Here is an 18922-nt window from a genome sequence, read left to right as displayed (position 1 = left end):
CTTGTGAGTAATTTGGGCTACAAATGCAGCAATGAATATGCTACCTAGTAGGAAAAAGGGAAATAAATATGTATAAGTGGCTCTCCTGCTCTTTGTGTGGGCTCGTGTGTGCCTGAGCACAGGCACACATAAATACACACATATCTTATGCCTACAGAATATCTGTGTGTGTTCAGTGGCTCGGTTCCAGTGCAGCTACAAACACCCGTGCTCGTTAGAGGAAACTGTGTGCTTCTTACTTGAAACCTCTCTGAAACCTCTAAAAACATAAAGGCACTTGCCTCACACAAAGCACCTCCCCTGAGCTGTTTTATCAAGCACTGTTTATACTTGGAGTGTACGTGACACCGCTCACTTGAGACACCATCATCCCAAAGTCCTCCAAAGCTTATTCCAAACTATCTGAAAAAGACTATTAACATTCTTCTTCAACCAGTCTTTTAGCCAGTTCTGAACACATCTCCTCACCCACTCTCCGATCCCTCTCCCCAGAGCACGTCTATTCATCCCACTTACGAGAAGCAGATTGACCTCTGTCATCTCACCTTCCACTGCCTCGGTGATGCACGGCGTGCTCAGAGGGGGGACAGCCACCTGTGCTGGCAGGGACAGAGGCAGGACAGCCACCTGTGCTGGCAGTGACAGAGGGGGGACAGTGACCCTGTGCTGGCAGGGACGGAGGGGGGACAGTGACCCTGTGCTGGCAGTGACAGAGGCAAGACAGCCACCTGTGCTGGCAGGGACAGAGGCAGGACAGCCACCTGTGCTGGCAGGGACAGAGGGGGGACAGTGACCCTGTGCTGGCAGGGACAGAGGCAGGACAGCCACCTGTGCTGGCAGTGACAGAGGGGGGACAGTGACCCTGTGCTGGCAGGGACAGAGGCAGGACAGCCACCTGTGCTGGCAGGGACAGAGGCAGGACAGTCACCTGTGCTGGCAGGGACAGAGGGGGGACAGTGACCCTGTGCTGGCAGTGACAGAGGGAGGACAGTCACCTGTGCTGGCAGTGACAGAGGGGGGACAGCCATCTGTGCTGGCAGGGACAGAGGGGGGGACAGCCACCTGTGCTGGCAGTGACAGAGGGGGGACAGTGACCCTGTGCTGGCAGGGACAGAGGGGGGACAGTGACCCTGTGCTGGCAGGGACAGAGAAGCTCAGGCAGAGGACACAGATGCTGTGGCTTGAAAGGAAGTTGGGGCTATTCTGATTTACACAGATCTTTAATGCTGAGGACTTTTTGAGAACTAAAGCTGAATTACAAACTGCTCAGAGCTCCCCAGCAGCCGTCTCTTTGTTCTAAAATGAACGACTGTCTTTACAGAATCTGAGATACCTGCTGAGTGATTGCATACCCACACACATGGCACAAGATCTGCCCCTTCCCTGCACCCCTGGCAGTGTCAGTGCCATTCTCATGCCCAGCCACCTCCGTGGGCCCACTCCAGACGTGAGCTGTGAGAAATGCAGCTGTTGAATGACAGGAAAGTGAAGGAAGTGATGTGGGGGGCACCTCTTTCCAGCACTTCAAACACTGTTCAAACAGTTCTGCTTCTTCTGCCTGTCTGTCCCTCTCTCTTTTTATTTTTTTTCACATTTAGGCTTTAGTGTCTCTCTCTTTTCCCAGGGGTACATGTTAAAGGAAGTTCAAACAATCATCAGGCCATATGTTATATCAGGCCATTTCCATGGTATTCCAGCCTTACTTGAAGAGATGATGTATTTGATAGCTTTTAGCTAGGCTCTATCACTCTAAATTTCCCCCTTTTTTCCACTTTGCACTTATGATTTGTGATGGGCAGATCTCAAAAGATGAGAAACTTGGCTTGGATAAGCAACCCTCTGTTTGAAGTTTGCATTTCAATTTGCAGCGATGGGGGTCAATGCAACCAGCCTATGAATGACCTGCCTGAGATTCATGGAATTTGAATGACCAGAGACTTTGGCATATTTAAGAAGAGGAACAAGCTGTTAGCTGTATTTCCAGCTAGCAGAGCTACCTTGCCCCAGAATCAAACAGACTAAGGGCATTTATTGATTTTCACTCGCATTAGGGGAAATAAATCAGAGCTGAAGGCATCAGAGGATGGTTTGACTTTGGAGCAGGACTCAAATGCTGTATCCCATGTAAAGGCCTTCGGATGCTCTGGCCAGACAAGGGGCAGGGCAGAGATGAAAGCTGTGAATGCTTTACAGGTGCTGTCCTTTGAGACAGTGAAACGTGTGTACTGCCCAGCTGTACCAGTGACTGCAAGGACAGCCCAGTGCTGTCCTCTGGGCTGCAGAGTGCACTCTTGGCTCACCCTCCCTGGGAGACTCTGTCATTGTTACTGGGAAAACCTTAACTGCTCTTCACTGACATTTGGCACCACTTTGGAATCAACTTTCCACAGAGATAGATCAACTACAAAATTGGCCTTGACTGGATTTTCTCACTGAGAATGCAGACAGTAGATGAAAATCAAAGTCTAATCCTGTTGCCTGCAGTAGCAAAGCACAAAACAATGCCTATCTGGGATGTAGCATCTCTCTTTTTATTTATCTATTGTATGTCTGTGTCTGAGACAAGTATGTTCTTGCTCTGTTTCCAAGCAGAAAAGCAGCACAGCAAATACCTCTGATGAACAAAACAAATGTATCTACTTTTTTTGGTAAGGTTTTACATCAGCTAAAAAGAAATCTGGTTACAGACAACAGGAGGGTCTGACTGAAACTGGGTGGAGGGTTGATGGAATTTTGATTTGTCAAAAAAAGTTCTCATCAGGGAGCTCTGAGGGTTATAAGCAGGAGACAAAGCAGTTCACAAGTTTTTTAGCTCAATTTTTGCAGACCTGACAAGTCTAGCTGTAAGCATTTTGGGGCAGGAGCTGGGTGAACATGACTGATACTGGCCACAGGTATCTAAAATGGCAACACAAAGGAAATAATTTCTCCAGTGCCAGCAAAATGGGCGCTGAGCTCTTTGGAAGGTCTGGCCTGAGAGAGTGGTACAATGAAAAAACAGAATGGTTTCCTCCAATGGGTGGTACGAGGCTTGGGGCAGGAATGTTTGTGGAGCACTCAGCCCTGGGATGAAAAGGTGCTGTAAAAGTTCAAAGTGTTATTGTCATGGCATACTTACTCAGCAAGGCAGGATATCAAAGGCTTGCTCCTCCCAGCTGGCTCGGCCTTATCTCAGGGAACGGCTGGCGGGTGCTGGTGGCTCCCAGGGACTGCTGCTGACAGAGGAGTGAGGGCGCTCCTGCCAAGGCTCCAGCTCCTCCATCCATGCTGCTTGGTTCCCAGAGAAAGCCTGGAATGAAAACACAGAGCTCTGGCACCTGGCTAATGGAGGCACTCAGTAAGGCTTCCACTCACGATGGCAGCAGTGGGAAATAATTGATACAAATTGCTCCAGGCATTCAAGGCTGCTGGTCCCCCTTCCCACAGGCTATTTCTAGGCCCAATTAGGCAGATGAAGTGACACCAGAATTAACTTGGGTAAGTTAATTCTGATGTCAAATGTGTGGGCTTGCCTTTTTTTCTTTTCTTTTTTTTAATGCTTTTCTTTAGATATATGGCAAATTTCTGAATTACAAAAAGCAAATAAAGGGATTTTTTTCTTTTCCCCCTCCTCTACTAAGTGATGCTCAGGCACTGAAAGACTTGCTCACTGCAAAACCACTTTGGGCTGATTGCTGGGGAATTTCCTCTCAACACCTTAAACACAGAGCAAATAACAGAATATGAAATAACACATGTTCTTGGCATCAGGCTGCACCACAGCTCCTCCGGGTCTGTCGCAAAGCAAAGCCTACCAACCCACTCACCAGAAGATCAAATACAATTAACTAATTCATGATATAAATATTTTGGGTGGGGAGATATGAATTGGCTTATCTCTATTATTGTTATCATTATTATTAGCTGCTGTTTGCTGAGACGGAGTTTTTCAAAGCCTTCTTTCACGTTAAGGAGCCCAAATTCCCAAGTTAAATCCCACCCTAAATTTTATGGTGATAGCTTTTGCAAGCTACTGGGGAGCACAGGCAGGGAGGGAGGTATAACTGGTGAGATAATATTCATGGCTGTTATTACCAGAATTTATGGACAAGCTACTCCTGTGCTATTTGAATGTAATTCATACATTTAGGCTAAGGGGAGATCTGTGAATGTTCTCCAGCAAAGCCCCAACCTGTGCAATGTTTTCCCAGATAAGGAGCTGCTGCAACTACCATGGAAAAAGTAATTAATGCTTTCCAATAATAAATTACAAATCCGGGGCAGAAAAACCTAAAATATCATCAGCTTCTCAATATTGAACTGCTCCAAGTTGCATTTATTTTAGACAATCCAGGCTGTAACCTTACCTCAAAATACTGAGTCATAAAAACTATTTACATGAGCAGAAGTCCCAATCCCTTGAGAAAGTCCTTTGAAGTGTAGTTTTTAGACATAAAGTCTTCATAAGGTGCTTGCCCTGTCAGCTCCCCTGGCAGGGTTTGGAGCTCCTGTGAATTCCTGCCTCCTCGCCCACTTGCCTGGCTCACATCTAAGCACCATAGCCACCTTTTTATCTCCAGCTGTGCTTTGCAGTCCATCTCACCATGGCACCTCTTGAAGCAGTACCAGCTGATGGTGCTGAGTGAGACCCACTAACCAAAAGATCTTCAGTCTGTAAAAAGCAAAAAAACAGAACAAAACACAATATGTGTTAATAATGCATTTACAGAGACTTAAGGGAAACTTTAGCAACTGCTCTCCACCAAGACAACAAGCCATGAGGAAAACACTGAGCTTCCAAAATGGCAAAAATGATACTCTCACAGGCACAACATCAAGGGAGATTTGTCCTCTGTCCTTTCCTGTAGCACAGATAATGGATTCTTCAAATCCCTGTCTCAGCAGCTTCATAGCAGGACATCCCTGCAAGGTCACTAAAAGCTCAGTCTCACAGAGAAAAGTCACTTCTCCACAGTCTTTCAAGAAGTCTTTGTAAAAAGGGACAATGCAGCAGAGGAGGGAAAGGAAACTGCTATAAATATCTGAAAGGGTCAAAATGAAAAGAAAGTTGGAGTTTATCTACAATGTCTTTGTGTTGACACTAGATATTCAAATTTTCCTGACTCTTCTAATAGAAATTACTCCAAAGAAGTAAATGCTTTGCTTCAGTCTCATTTTGTCATGCCCATAAACATACCAGAGACGAGAGGCACCTGGCTGAATTTGGATAAAAATAGATGGGATTTTGAAAAGCGGGAAGAAATGCCTGGGAAAAGTCACCTACATATGGTCTTAATCATGCCAATGGATAACCCCCACATTACCCTTTAAAGGTCATCTGATAAACATCAACATCGGGCTTTTCTCACAAACCCAACACCTCAAATGGCTTCAGGCTACTGTAATATGGCATGAGAAGTTAAATTGGAAGCATATATTTGGTAATAGCACCTCTGAGAGGGAGTCTTCAAAAGCCTGTGCCCCCATTAAAGGATTAAAGTCAGCACACATATCAGCAACTGCTCTCCATGCAAAGGGAAACAGAACAGGAGACAGAAATCAGCATTTTGTTCTGATTAGCTTCTTTGATTGATCTAATGGCTTAATTACCTTTTATTTTCAGACATTGCTGCAAGCCTGCCACTGAGGGAAGTACCATAAAGAATCCCACTATGAAGCAGAGATTTCAAGCTCTCCCTTATGTCTCGTGGGTCTGGTAGTGACCTTTCCAGAGCATCTGGTGGTGACACACACAGAATTACACAGTCTCCAAGCAGCTGGTACTCTTGGGTCCAATTGTTTTCAGCGGTACCCAATATCCTAGTTACAGACTTCGAGGTAAAATCATTCAAGAATAAGAATGGGGTCATTAAACACTCCTGGAAATGTGCTAATTCTGTATGGAACAGTGCAAGATATATTAAAAAGAAGCAGGGATAATTAGTCAGTACATTCAAAAGCACTTCCTTGTTGTTTGGGCAAATTTCCCTTCTGGAAGCAAATCTATTCAATTTTCCCTGACTGCCAACATTTGGAGGTTATCTGCCCCAAAGGCAAAGAGATCAGGTTGTCCAAGAAATAAGGATGAAGGCAAAGGGCACACCCTAAGGACTGAAGACTGGCTGAGAAATTGGAGAGTTTAAGGGAACAGAAACTCTCTGTCTCAAGGTCACTGATGATTTTAGGATGTATTTAAATGGGGAAGAACACTCCTAACAACAGTTTTTTATACTTTTGGTTCTTCTCTTGCTCCTGACTCAAAGATCAGGGCATCTCTCCACTTTCCAAGTAGAGCTCTGAGTTATGCTCTGGCACTTGTGGGTTTTAAGAAAGGACAGATGGAAGTAAAATTTTGCTCCGATTTTGAAAGCCTCTTGCAGCCAGTCAGAAAATCCTCTGCACATGGGTTTTCATGGAATTCCCTATTTGTTCCATCCCAAATTCATCTTTTCGGTTCACAAATCAGGAAACAAAATTTCCTCAGTGCTGGCTGTACAATTCTTGTCCAAGAAGTGGTGATCAGGCTCTGCACTCCTTTTAGCAGATTTCAGGATTTGTACAGCCTTAATTTCTGAATCTGTCAGAGGTGAGCAAGGCATGACAGAAGCGGCCTTGCCTTCAAACAGGCACAGTGACTTTGAACTCCTAAATTTTCTCTCTCTAAAGTCCTAAATTATCCTCATGGGGTTTCTCTCCTGGATTCATGAGAGCAGTAGAGTAGCTAATTGAATTTTCTTTCCCACCTCCCACTGAAGAGGGACATTTCTGAGCCCTTTTCTCAGCATTTCTGTGTTTAACAGGTCCCACCCCCACAGACTCCTATCTCAAGAGCATACAAGCAGGAGCAGGCTGCTGCAGCAGGAATCCAGAAGCTGGAGCTGTCAAGCAGAGCCTTAGTAGATACCAAAGGGGCTAATAAAAGAAAGGGTGTTTGCTGTATTTCTGGCAGGGATGGCTGCTGAAAAGCCTGGAGAGAAAGATCCGAGACACCTCAGCCCCAAGTTCCGATGGGTGTATTTCCAGTTGATCACTCTGTCCTGAGCTACTTCCCACTTGAGGCCTCTGACAGCTGGACAAAGCAGGCTTGAGCCGTGCCTTGCTCTGAGTGAGTGTGGAGAGATGGTTTCAGTCTGACCTTGCCAGGGCAGGCCCAGCCTCGGGGCGCTTGCTGGGCTCCAGGGAGGATTTTCCCCCTGAATCGCAAGCGGCACAAACGATTGCTGCAGAGACAAGGGCTGGGGAGACAGGAACCCACCTTGTGATCTGCAGGGCCTGGAGCTTCAGAAAGCACAGGAAAATACTTGTGTGTGCTGATTTGGTGGGGGGCGTGGGGGATTGTTAACAGCTAATTACAATCTGAGAAACAGAAGCAATATATTTAAGCACACAGTGGACATATTCATGATTATCCTTCTATATTAAAGAGATAAAATTTGGCAAGAGCAAATGTGGGCTTTGTTTGGCTTTTTGTTCTCAAGTTCTCATATTTTCTTGAAGACCATCAGATGATGAGATGCAGAAGCACACATACAGATATAACATGGTGCACCAATGAACAGAATATAATACCAGGCAGGAAAAGCAAATCTTCTACATTTGAATACTTTTGTGCATTTTTCCTCTCTACTTTTTTCTCCTGTTCTTAAAACAATTAAAAACCCAATTCAAATAATGGCAAACTCCCTTCAGGATTTCACCCAGGATTTCCATGCCATACAACAATAGTTCCCCTCCCTCACTTGTTACCCTGCCCTCTGTTTCTTCCCTCTAGTCAGAATGGTTGCAGTGCTAAATAGTTAAAATGTCACTGGCCTTTTCCTGATCACTTTTCACACCTAGGACTGTTTTATTCCATAGATTTTCCTGAGTATTTTTACTTTCCTGAGAAAATATTTTGCATGAGTGTGTCATATGTTAATGATAAATACAGTGGCTGGTATTTCATAGAGTAAATAATGGGCCTTTTAAGATATTGCAGAGAATTTCTGTTCTGCTTTTAAATAGCAATCTTTCCATAATTATAATGATGACAACAACAGCAGCAGCAACAACAAAACAACAACAACAACAACAATAATAATAATATTCTCAGTCCTCTACCAAGTGTATCAACTTGTGTCAGAGATGGAGAGGGATTAATTCATCATATTCATGTTCTCCTTTCTCTACAGGAGTAGAAAAAGTGTGACAACAAATCATGCTTCAAGACCTGCTCCTGAACCCTCTTTTCAGCTGGCCATAGCTCATATTTGGGACTAAAGCAGGGCAAGCAGCCAGGCACCTTACCTTGTACTGCTCAGTACCAGTCTGGCTCCACATTTCTGCATTTCCTGGTAATGCTCAATCAGGCACGATTGCAGAGGGGAGCCTGCAATGAGTAAGAGAAAAATGAGATGTCAAATCTTACATTTAGAGGATTTAGCAAAGCATGTAAATAAGTTATGGCATTGATATCCTGACAGATTGCTCAGCCAGAGGACTGGAAATGGAAAATGAAAAGTCTATTGATTAAATAAATTAATTTTGAAACCTAAAAGTGGTTTTAGTAGATTAATATCCTCTTACACGGAATCCAAATTTTTCTCCCTTAGGTAAACTTATACATATGCTCAAGTTCTCCACCTCAGCCAGTCAAGCCTTTTTTGCCTTACACAGGGGGAAGCTGTGATGGTGATTTCAAGAAGCACAGCATGTGCCAAAGGCCGGGAATCCCAGATGATCCTACACAAGCCCGTTCCCAAAGTCCCTCCTGGCACACTGAACATGTTCAACCAGGGCACGGCAGGGAAAGCCAAAGGAGCCCTTGCTGGGTGAGCACACCCATCCATGTTCTCCCAGCACACCCCTCTGCTGGCCCAGAGAGCTGCACATGGGACTGGCAGAAACCTGCTGCCCCACACAGGGCTGCCTCACTAGATTTCTGTTAGGGAGCAGGAAACTGCAGCCCTTTCCGGGACTGCTCTCTGCAGCAGATAACTCTGACCAGCCTTCAGCAGGTGGAATGTGGGCTCAGAAGGTGCAGGTTCCAGGTGCAGGCCTGTTGCTGGCCTCCTGAACAACATCAGACAGGTCATTTCATGCCTCTGTATATTGCACATAATGATACTCAACTCTGTGAAGTGCTCTGAGTCTCACTGGGAGAAAAAGTCTGTAACACGCCCCCCCAATATTTCATGAATAATGAATTGCAGGGATGATGGTACATGAAATGTGTAACAAAAACTCATTTAAAATCTCAGTGCATGGCAAGTTAACAAAACATGGGTGAACTGGAGGCTCAATTCTCATAATTCTCTCACTTGTCTAATAAAATGGCTTTTTGAAGTCTGGACAAGTGAAAATGGACTTACTAATTGCATCGTGCTCATTTCTAGATGGGAAGATTAGCCACGGGAGCCAGGTAGGGGCTTTTTTGGCTCTTGACTGATTTAGTCTAAGTGGTCAGGGACATTAGTAGGATGTATTAGTGGGAATCACTCAGCAATACCAGGTCTGTCTGAATCAGATAAGAAAAAATTAGTTCTTTGCTCTTTCTGGGCTTGATCCTTTTGCAGGTTCAACTCTTTCAAATGTAGATCAGGTTGATCCTAAATCCACTATGCTGTTTTACTCTGGAGCCACTTTTCCTACCTGATGACTTGAGACTTGGGAGTGGGTCTGTCTGCCTGCTCAAATCCGAGGTGGGAGAGAAGGGGCTGCTGTGCTGGGATTCTCCAGGTGCTGAGCAATCCCAGCAGTGCTGTGCTCCATGGCTGTGTGTGCTCCATGGCTGTGTGCAGGGTGCCTCTCAGAGAAGGGGCTGCTGTGCTGGGATTCTCCATGGCTCTGAGCAATCCCAGCAGTGCTGTGCTCCATGGCTGTGTGTGCTATCCCAGCAGTGCTGTGCTCCATGGCTGTGTGTGTGCAGGGTGCCTCTCAGAGCAGGGACTGCTGTGCTGGGACTCTCCAGGTGCTGAGCTATCCCAGCAAACACGCAGAGCCCGAGTGCTGTGTGTGTGATCTGGCTGTGTGCAGGGTGCCTCTCAGCGTGCTTTTACATGTGGTTTGGCCATGCTGAGGCTGTTTCACAGCTTGCTTTTACATGTGGTTTGGCTGCAGCCAGGCTGATTACTGAGAGCCTTTACATGGAGCTTGGCTGTGTTGTACTGAGCTTGGCATGTTTGGGATTTTACTACTCCTGCACTAAGACAGGGCAGGTCTCAGTTCTGGAGAACAATTTAGATAAAGTGAGGAGTCAAACCCAGCCTGGCACTGCTCCCTGCAGCCCCACAATAAAAATCCTCAAGCACTGTAATGCCCTAGTCTCCCCACCACAACCAAAGCACTGCTGCCTGGCTCCTGAAGTCGAATGTTTTCTGTTTTAGATGCAGGGGATTAGATGTAAATCCTTCCCTCCATTTCAGAGCTGGAATCCAAGTGAGATGGCTTTCAGCCACGTCAGCTGCTCCACCTTGGTGTGGGTTAAATGTATAGTCAATAATATATTACATAAAGAATGAGAATTATTAAACTTTTTCATAACCAGCAATCTATAATCAATATTTCTCCAGGCAGTTTTAGCTGTATATTTTTTAAAGTGACAAAATTCCCTGAAATTGTTATTCCTAATCCACACAAAACATGCTGGCAAACCTTAATGAGTAACTCTGAGCTATAGAGATGGAAGTGTTATTTTGATGCAAAGATTCAGGCCTGACTTTTGTCTATCATTAGCTCCTTTTGAAACATTTGTCCACAGAATGGCCCTTTACAAACTCTAAAAACTTTTGTCAGTGTAGTATTAATCAAGCTAATTCCTTTCAGAGAAATAGGATTATTCACTAATTTTTCAGTCTTGCTCTTCTTTCCCTGTACATCTCTGGTTTTCATTGCCTGGATCAAAACTCCCATTACCTGCAATTTTCTTGTTTTATGCTTCCAATGGAAGATGGAACAAAAACCTTCCAGGTTTCCTATCACACAGCTGCCAGTGCTGTTCTAATATTGATTTTCCTTCCTTTTATGTGCAGTGACTTAGATTTACATGGACACAGGTTTATATCAATTATCTCACAACTTGTCTTTACTTTTGCCTATCAGGTCTCAGAGGAGATAAGGCTGGGAAGGAAAGTAAAGGGGTAATTACAGTTATAGTGAATTCACATCCAAGAATCCACCTAGAGAGACAGATATAATGTCCAGGTGCTATTGCAGGACTTAGCAACTTAACAGGGCATTAGATGTCACTTAAAACTTCTCATCTCATACCAGGGAGTGAGCTGCAAAAAGACTCCAACAAGCAGAATACTGTAATAAAGCACAGCAAATGCTACTCAATGAGCAAGTTTTCTAGAAACAAACATGCTCAGCAGGTGAATTAGAAAAGGCAGAACAAATCCTTTCACCTTTGGTCAGTTCTTGAAACAGTAATCTTAGTGAGTCATCAGAAGGAACAAATATTTTCTCAGTGAAAATGTGAAGGAAACATTCCAGCCATTAATGCTTTGACACAGAGAGAGCATTTGATATTAAAAAAATTTTAAAGGTTTGTCAGTAGTTGCTTTTTGCAAATTTGGCCTTTTGGTGAAAGTGTTCTGCGTCCAGTCCCACTGCTGTGACCTGAATGAGAGCAGCATCTTCCAAGGAAGTTGAGTGACTGAGCACAGCATTGTCTGGATGCCACTGTATTTTACCTTTTGTATTTTCTCTCAGCTCAGAAAACCTGATAGAACCTCCCTTTCCTGAGTTCAGAGGGGATTTGCAGAATTCCCTCTCCCAGACTGGAAGAAAAATGAAAAAAAAAAAAATTAGAGGAACATCTTACTTAATTCCATCAAATAAAATTTTTGATGATCTAAATGCATCTCTTTTGGTTTCAGAACTGAGATTTTTTTTTCCAGTTAGCATTTATAGAACAATTTACAATTTCAGTTCAGTTTTCATAAACAGGTACAAAAAATCACAGTAAAAAGTATTTTCATTCAAATGATGATATGCTTTTAGCAGAAGAGATGCCCTTCAGATCACTTTGCAGGTTTTTTTTGTTGGGTAGAGCTCATGCCGTGTGATGAGGGGACACTGGAATTGAACAGCTTTAGCCATGTTTAATTTATCTTTGGGATCATGCTGTAAACAACCCACATGGAGATACCCGGGCCTCACATGGACTCATCAAACACAGCAAGTAACACTGCTGAGGAAACCTGTGCAGTCCTCTCAGACCAAATTCCTGCTCAAGCCTCTCAAGGTAAGAGTCAAATTAAGCTGTTTCCTCTGCTAAAAAATGTACTGGCACCACTGGAGGCAGAAAGGCTCAGTATTCCCTGGGGGCTCCAGCTGTGAGTTAATGCTTCCCAAACCCCTCCACGGGTTGGCTGGAATGAAGCCAGGCTTTCTTCACCACTGTTATCATATCAGTTTTAATCAGAGTCCAGCATCTGAAGTACAAGGATTTGTTTTCAAATTAACCACATACTGCATCTCTTTGATCGGAAATTTTTACTGCCACTCGTTCATTGGATCCTCAGGAGATGGGTTTGGAAGTTTAAGGAGTTCAAAATCAAGAGTTTGAGAGTTCTCTGCCAAAACCGAGAACTTCTCATTGTGAGGTTTGTCTCCCACCTAAGAAAAGATAGAAGCCCTTTTAATGTATTTTGGAAAAAAAGTCATGACTTTTCCCTCAAGAACATCATTCCAATCTACACTTGCAGGAGAGCTGCTGGCAGCAAGCTTGGGATACAGCAGAGGAGCTGCCTAAAACAGAAGCAATGTTCCTTCAGTTTTGCACCTTTTGTGGGTTCTGGTCTTTTCCTTGTAGGTTTCAGAGATAATGAATGAAAACTTGGCCCCTTGTCCTTGGAGTGGACATGACCTCAGCTGCACTTACCAACACCTGGGATCAGGGCTCTGCCATGCCGTGTCTTTGCTGGGGAGGGATGCAGGGAACAAGGGTACCACAGGTAATGCTGGATCTGCCAACAAGGAAAGGAAAAGAAGATGAGAATGAAGAGCAAATTCAGCCTTGGGAGAATGGACACCCCTAATCCCTGACAGAAATAAATGAGGATGGTGCCTGTCCATGCCCTGACCTGAGACACAGGCTGGAGTGGCTGAAATGAGGATGGTGCCTGTCCATGGCCTGCTGTGAGACACAGGCTGGAGTGGCTGAAATGAAGATGGTGCCTGTCCATGCCCTGACCTGAGACACAGGCTGGAGTGGCTGAAATGAGGATGGTGCCTGTCCATGGCCTGCTGTGAGACACAGGCTGGAGTGGCTGAAATGAGGATGGTGCCTGTCCATGCCCTGACCTGAGACACAGGCTGGAGTGGCTGAAATGAGGATGGTGCCTGTCCATGGCCTGCTGTGAGACACAGGCTGGAGTGGCTGAAATGAGGATGGTGCGTGTCCATGGCCTGCTGTGAGACACAGGCTGGAGTGGCTGAAATGAGGATGGTGCGTGTCCATGGCCTGCTGTGAGACACAGGCTGGAGTGGCTGAAATGAGGATGGTGCCTGTCCATGGCCTGCTGTGAGACACAGGCTGGAGTGGCTGAAATGAGGATGGTGCCTGTCCATGGCCTGCTGTGAGACACAGGCTGGAGTGGCTGAAATGAGGATGGTGCGTGTCCATGGCCTGCTGTGAGACACAGGCTGGAGTGGCTGAAATGAGGATGGTGCGTGTCCATGGCCTGCTGTGAGACACAGGCTGGAGTGGCTGAAATGAGGATGGTGCGTGTCCATGGCCTGCTGTGAGACACAGGCTGGAGTGGCTGAAATGAGGATGGTGCGTGTCCATGGCCTGCTGTGAGACACAGGCTGGAGTGGCTGAAATGAGGATGGTGCGTGTCCATGGCCTGCTGTGAGACACAGGCTGGAGTGGCTGAAATGAGGATGGTGCGTGTCCATGGCCTGCTGTGAGACACAGGCTGGAGTGGCTGCCCCGGCATTGCTCCAGCAGCCACTGCTCCACAAATAACAAACCAATGCAGGCAGGGGGAGCCACTTATGGAAACCTACCAGAAGCACAAAAAGATTATGTTTGCCTCTCCTTCTACCCAGCCAAGCCTTCTGCTGGACACAACAGCTCTGCACACCCCACACAAATACACGTTGCTGCTGGGAGAATGTATCACTGAATTCCAATAACCCAATGTGCCCAGAAGAGCAGCTCACCATGAGCTGCTGTTTTGCACTGACCACTTCAAATGCTATAAAGATACTGAATCCCAGGAGCTCAGGGGAACAAAACCCCAAAGGTGACATGTCAGTAGATGAACTCAAACTTTAAGAGCTTTTCCTATTATTTTTCTACTCATTAATGATAGATTCAGTCTGTATAGAAATGACTTCTTTCTTAAGTGCAGAAACACTGGGGCCTGCCTAACCTAGCTGGAAAACTCCTGAGGCAAAGGAAAGAGGGAATCTCAGTGAAAAAACCTGCCTGTGGCACTATATCCCATTGGAAAATTCAGGTTTCACATCTGCCTTGGTTGGCTTATAAATAAAACAATAAAAACAATTCAACAGTTTGCTCTCCTAGTCTTACCCAGTTACTTGTGTTAGAAATTTAGCAGCATTAATAGAGAGGTTTTTTTGACTGCTGAAGAAAATTTCCCATGACTTATGCTGGTGTACACTCAAACAAGAACTCTGAACATAGTCCATGTTTGAGGCAAAGAGAAAAATGTAAGTGCTTTAAATCACAGCCATGCTTTGATTTAAAATTCATGTATAGATGGATTTTTAATTTGTGAAAGCCCTAGACAAGATGCAACATGACCCTCCACAGAATTCTTCCCAGGCCTCAGTGGTGAGCTCCTGATTACTATGGTTCCCATGTTGCATCCAATTTCATTGTAGTTTTGAGTGTGGCCTTCCAGCAAAAATCACCATCTCAGCAGGTTATCCTGAAATACATCTTAATAAATCACAGCCAGTATTGAGACTAAAAGGGGGAAGAGAAAACTTCTCACCAAGCTGTAAGCAGTAGCCTTGAAAATGAAATATTCCTGCTAAATTCCCACTAAATTTTCTCCTGTGAGCAGGCTACATTGAGTAGATAAGGGAGTCATTGCTTCAACTGGATTAAACAGTTGCCTCAAATTTGAGTTACATTCCGAAGAGCTAAAGAAAATAGCTGTTTTTTTCATTAGCCATACAACAAGCAGATTTCTCAGCTGGATGTCCTACATTTCTCACTCCTCAACAATTTAGTCCTAATATATTGTCCTTTCCTCCTACTTAGATATTATTTCAATAATTTATCAATTTAATTACTAATTGGTTGATAATTGTCCATATAATCTCTGTATGGAGACAGTCAACCCTCTTCTGAAATCTGGTTTTAGGCTTTACCATAGCCTTGGAGGATTTGGGGTTTTTCCCCCTCCCAAGAAGCAGGAGTACTTTTTCTGTCACTGTGGAAGTGAATAAATGCACAAAGGTTTAAAAATGTCCCCTTTTGGTCATTGAGGGGTTTATCAATGCAACATTTAACACTGTAATAGAGGATCTGAGACAGCTCAGTTTTGGGCCCATCAGACTTATGGGGACTAGTTAGCATTGGCACTGGATGGATTTGGGTCAGGGAAAGCTTGGGAAAAGCCAAAGCCTGCATTCACAGAAAGGTGAAAGGAGCACCTTTTTCTCTTTCCCCCTTTTCTTCACTTTACAACCTTCTCTAGATTCATATGCAGAAGTGTATAAGTTGTAGATTCTTTTGCCTTGCCAAAATCTCTTAACAGAGGTCTATTGTGTGTGTAAATATCCCATCTTTTAAGATATACTATTCAAAATTTCCAGGAGGTAAAGAAAGGAAAAGAAAAAGGTTGCTTTTCACAAGCAAGGCCTGGAAGACATAAAATCAATTGCCAATGTTAAGTAGAGGTGAGTGCACATAAGTATGATGGCCCAGCCCTAGGGGTAGGTCACAATTCCCACATTTTAGGGTTAAAAGGTTGCATTGATAAGCAGCTCCATATATATATATAGTTAGGAGGTAAATGACAAAAAAAAATCCTTGGAATTTCTAGTTCCTGGGCCAGGACAGAGTCCAGGCTGTCAAAAAGATTCATGATACCAGCCCAGTCTGGATTTTACAGCCCAAACTGGGTCTGTTAACTTGGATCCAGAGAAAACAGTACAGGCCAGGGTACGTAGGTGGCCTGTTCTGATGGAAACATTTTCCCCACTTCTGCCACATTAACAATCTGTTCCTGAGTCAGACAGAAATCTGCCACCCTCCCTGACCCATCCAGTCTCCTGGACAGAACTGTCCTTGGCATATTCCTTGCTGCCCACCCTCCCTGATTTCCTCCATGCTATCCTGTGGGATTCTCAAGAACCCTGGGAAATTAAGGCAAGGACTCAACGGGAGACAATTTTGCTGACTACAGTGAGCTTTTATAGCCCGAGAAACAGGTCAGGTTAAGGCTTTTTTTCTTTCTCCCTCCCTGGACACAAGCCACTGCAGAGCTTGTATCTGAGTATTTGGTTCTCATGTCTATTTATTTACTTAGGAGTGGCATTCCTGTTTTTATAGCTTTGAGTTTTTAATTTTCTCGTTAGCAGCATTAACAGGGTTCATGGCATATAAAGCGAGCTGTGGCATTTAAAAAATGTTGGTCTAATGTAACACCAGCCTTTTTTTATATACATGTTCAATGGCAAACTCCTACTGACAGGCAGAATGCATTTCTATGTCTGGGCAAGTTTATAGATGGTGTTCCCACCTCTGGGCCATAAGGTCACAAATTTGTTTCTGATTCTATTAAAGAAACACTCAGCAATGGTAAGTCTGTGTGCTTCTTTTCTTTCTTTCTCTTTCTTTTTTTAATGAGGGGGACTGTTTTATAAGATCCACAATCTTTAAGATACTCCAAGGAATCTGTTAACTGCTGGGCTTTTCACCCCTATGCCCTGGCCAAATAGCGCTGACTGGAGATTTGAAAAGCTTTGTCTGTTAGCAGCCAGATAAGACAGATTTTGGAGAAATCTTGCACGACTGAAAAAAGAACAGGCATTGGCCCTGTTTCAGTGGGGTTCCATGGGATTTACCTCTGCACCGAAGGGATGTGCAGAAATTACAGATTCACAGTACCTGTTGTTGCTCCTCTTTGCTCAGCAGATCCTCGCTGTGACTCTGAGCACGTCCCCAAAGGCTTTGCTGCCTGGCCCTGCACACCTGTGGGATGGAGGGAACAACATTCCTCCCTTCCCTGCCTCTGTCTCTTTGCAGGGGTTTAGAGGCAAGGCAGGGAGAGATCCATAAAGGCCTTTGCAGCACACACAAGAATAAGGATATTTACTGAACTCATGGCCAGGACGAGCAGAAAGGTGAATGAGAGGCACCCTAGGAAGCAGCAGCCCCGATTTTTGTGGGAGTTAGTTGAGGTGTGCTCCCCGTTACGCCGTGCGGCGGCTCCAGCCGCAGCTCCTCAGCACAAGTGTTCAGTGTGTCACACCCACTCTGCCTCGTTCAGCAGGGAGGAGTCCCAGTCCCGCCTGGCTGCAGCCGTGAAATCCCTCCGTGCTGGGACACACGCTCTGGGCTTTGTGGCTACGAACATCCAGAGCAAGGGCCAGCAGAAAGACTGAGCTGACACGGTGAAATCAAGAGCATGGGAGAGAGGGAATGCTGGCGAGTTTGGAGGAGGGAGGGAGGATAAACTCAAGTGTCTGCTGAAAGAATTCCATTGGAATTCCATTGGAGCATCATCCATTACTGTCCAGAAGGCAGTCACAAAGAAGCAGAAGGGCAAGAAGTACAGCCTTTGCTGTGGGATTCTTTGGCTTATGGTGGTTTGGAGGATCAAGGCTGGGTATCACATGCCTCCACTGAAGGGAGATGCCCTGGAATGAAGCGAGGAATTTCTAGGCTAGGGAAAAGGCTGACCATGTTGAAACTGAGCACAGGAAAGAGAATTTGGCTGCAGAGGCTGACTGGAGGACTTCTAGCTACATGAGAGGACTCCAGGTCTATTATTTCTCTAATTTCCTTATGCCTCCAAGGAAGCTTTTGCTGGAAATTTGCTTCCATTTATGGTAGGACTGGAAGAAAGAGGGCCAGACTGTGACTGAGCATCTGGCAATCAGAAATAGGGTTCAAAGGAGAGGAAACTGCTCAAGCAGGATCTGACAGTGCTATTCTGCACTGAAAATTGACCCCTGCAAGCGACAGGCTGCCACTGCTGGTCATTCCACGTGGGTATTTCTGCAAAGGGACAGTTCAGGAAACTCTCTGCAGCCTGGCTCCTGTAAGCTGACCTTGCTCTCTGAAAATTGTCATCACCACAGATTCCTGAGGCCCAGCCAACTCCTAACTGATATTGTGTGCAGTATCACCTGCCTCAGATTCTCTCCTCTGTGATAAGGATGGGTCTGGCTACCAACAACCACAAAACCATTACTGAACATCTTTGCCCAGAGGAGACATTTCTTCCTAACTAGTACTTGCATTTTTCTATGCTGTATTTGGTCACCTGAAATATAATTGTTTATGATCACCATGAAAAACCTTTACTGAAACAGGTTTCAAGTCATCTTGCTTCTCCCGAGAAAGGCAAGTTTTCTTTGGCTTTGGAGAAACCTGCAATCTTCTTAAGCTTTTAAAGAATCCTGACAGAAAATTGGTTAAAATAAAGATGTACAGGTATGGAGCAGGTATGTATCTCCCACGAAGCACAGGCAGCTCTCCATTAGAACAATCTACTTCAGTTCCTGTGAACTCTATTAATTTGGTTACTGTTGCAAACCACCTGGACAGTTTACAGCATCAATTCTGTGAGAAAAGCAGAAGCGGGTTTATTGTGTTTGCATTTTGGTTAGAAAAGAATCCAAACCAGCCAGGGTGGCTTGTCCATGAGAGACAGGATTAATAAGCAAGCAATGATCAACTACTCTGCCCCACATTTAGGCTTTCTACCTTATTAAACAATACAGACATTGTGATTGTTCCAGAAATGCT

The 18922-nt window shown here is 44.9% G+C and overlaps 1 long non-coding RNA gene across 1 annotated transcript in view; it reads right to left on the bottom strand.

Annotated features, from left to right (window-relative positions):
- LOC143693748 (uncharacterized) overlaps nt 1-18922 on the bottom strand; it is a 30929-nt gene that overhangs the window by 8496 nt on the left and 3511 nt on the right. Inside the window, exons 3-8 of the long non-coding RNA XR_013181689.1 lie at nt 17057-17140; nt 12845-12929; nt 11652-11738; nt 8266-8347; nt 4583-4651; nt 3119-3289 (exon numbers count right to left, since the gene is read on the bottom strand). This is a non-coding gene — a long non-coding RNA (uncharacterized LOC143693748). The remainder of the gene's footprint in view (nt 1-3118; nt 3290-4582; nt 4652-8265; nt 8348-11651; nt 11739-12844; nt 12930-17056; nt 17141-18922) is intronic.

This window comes from Agelaius phoeniceus, chromosome 3 (assembly GCF_051311805.1).
Source record: "Agelaius phoeniceus isolate bAgePho1 chromosome 3, bAgePho1.hap1, whole genome shotgun sequence".
Taxonomy (NCBI): Eukaryota; Metazoa; Chordata; class Aves; order Passeriformes; family Icteridae; genus Agelaius; species Agelaius phoeniceus.
Note: the sequence above shows the minus strand (reverse complement) of the source record. Positions and strands in the feature narration are given on the sequence as shown.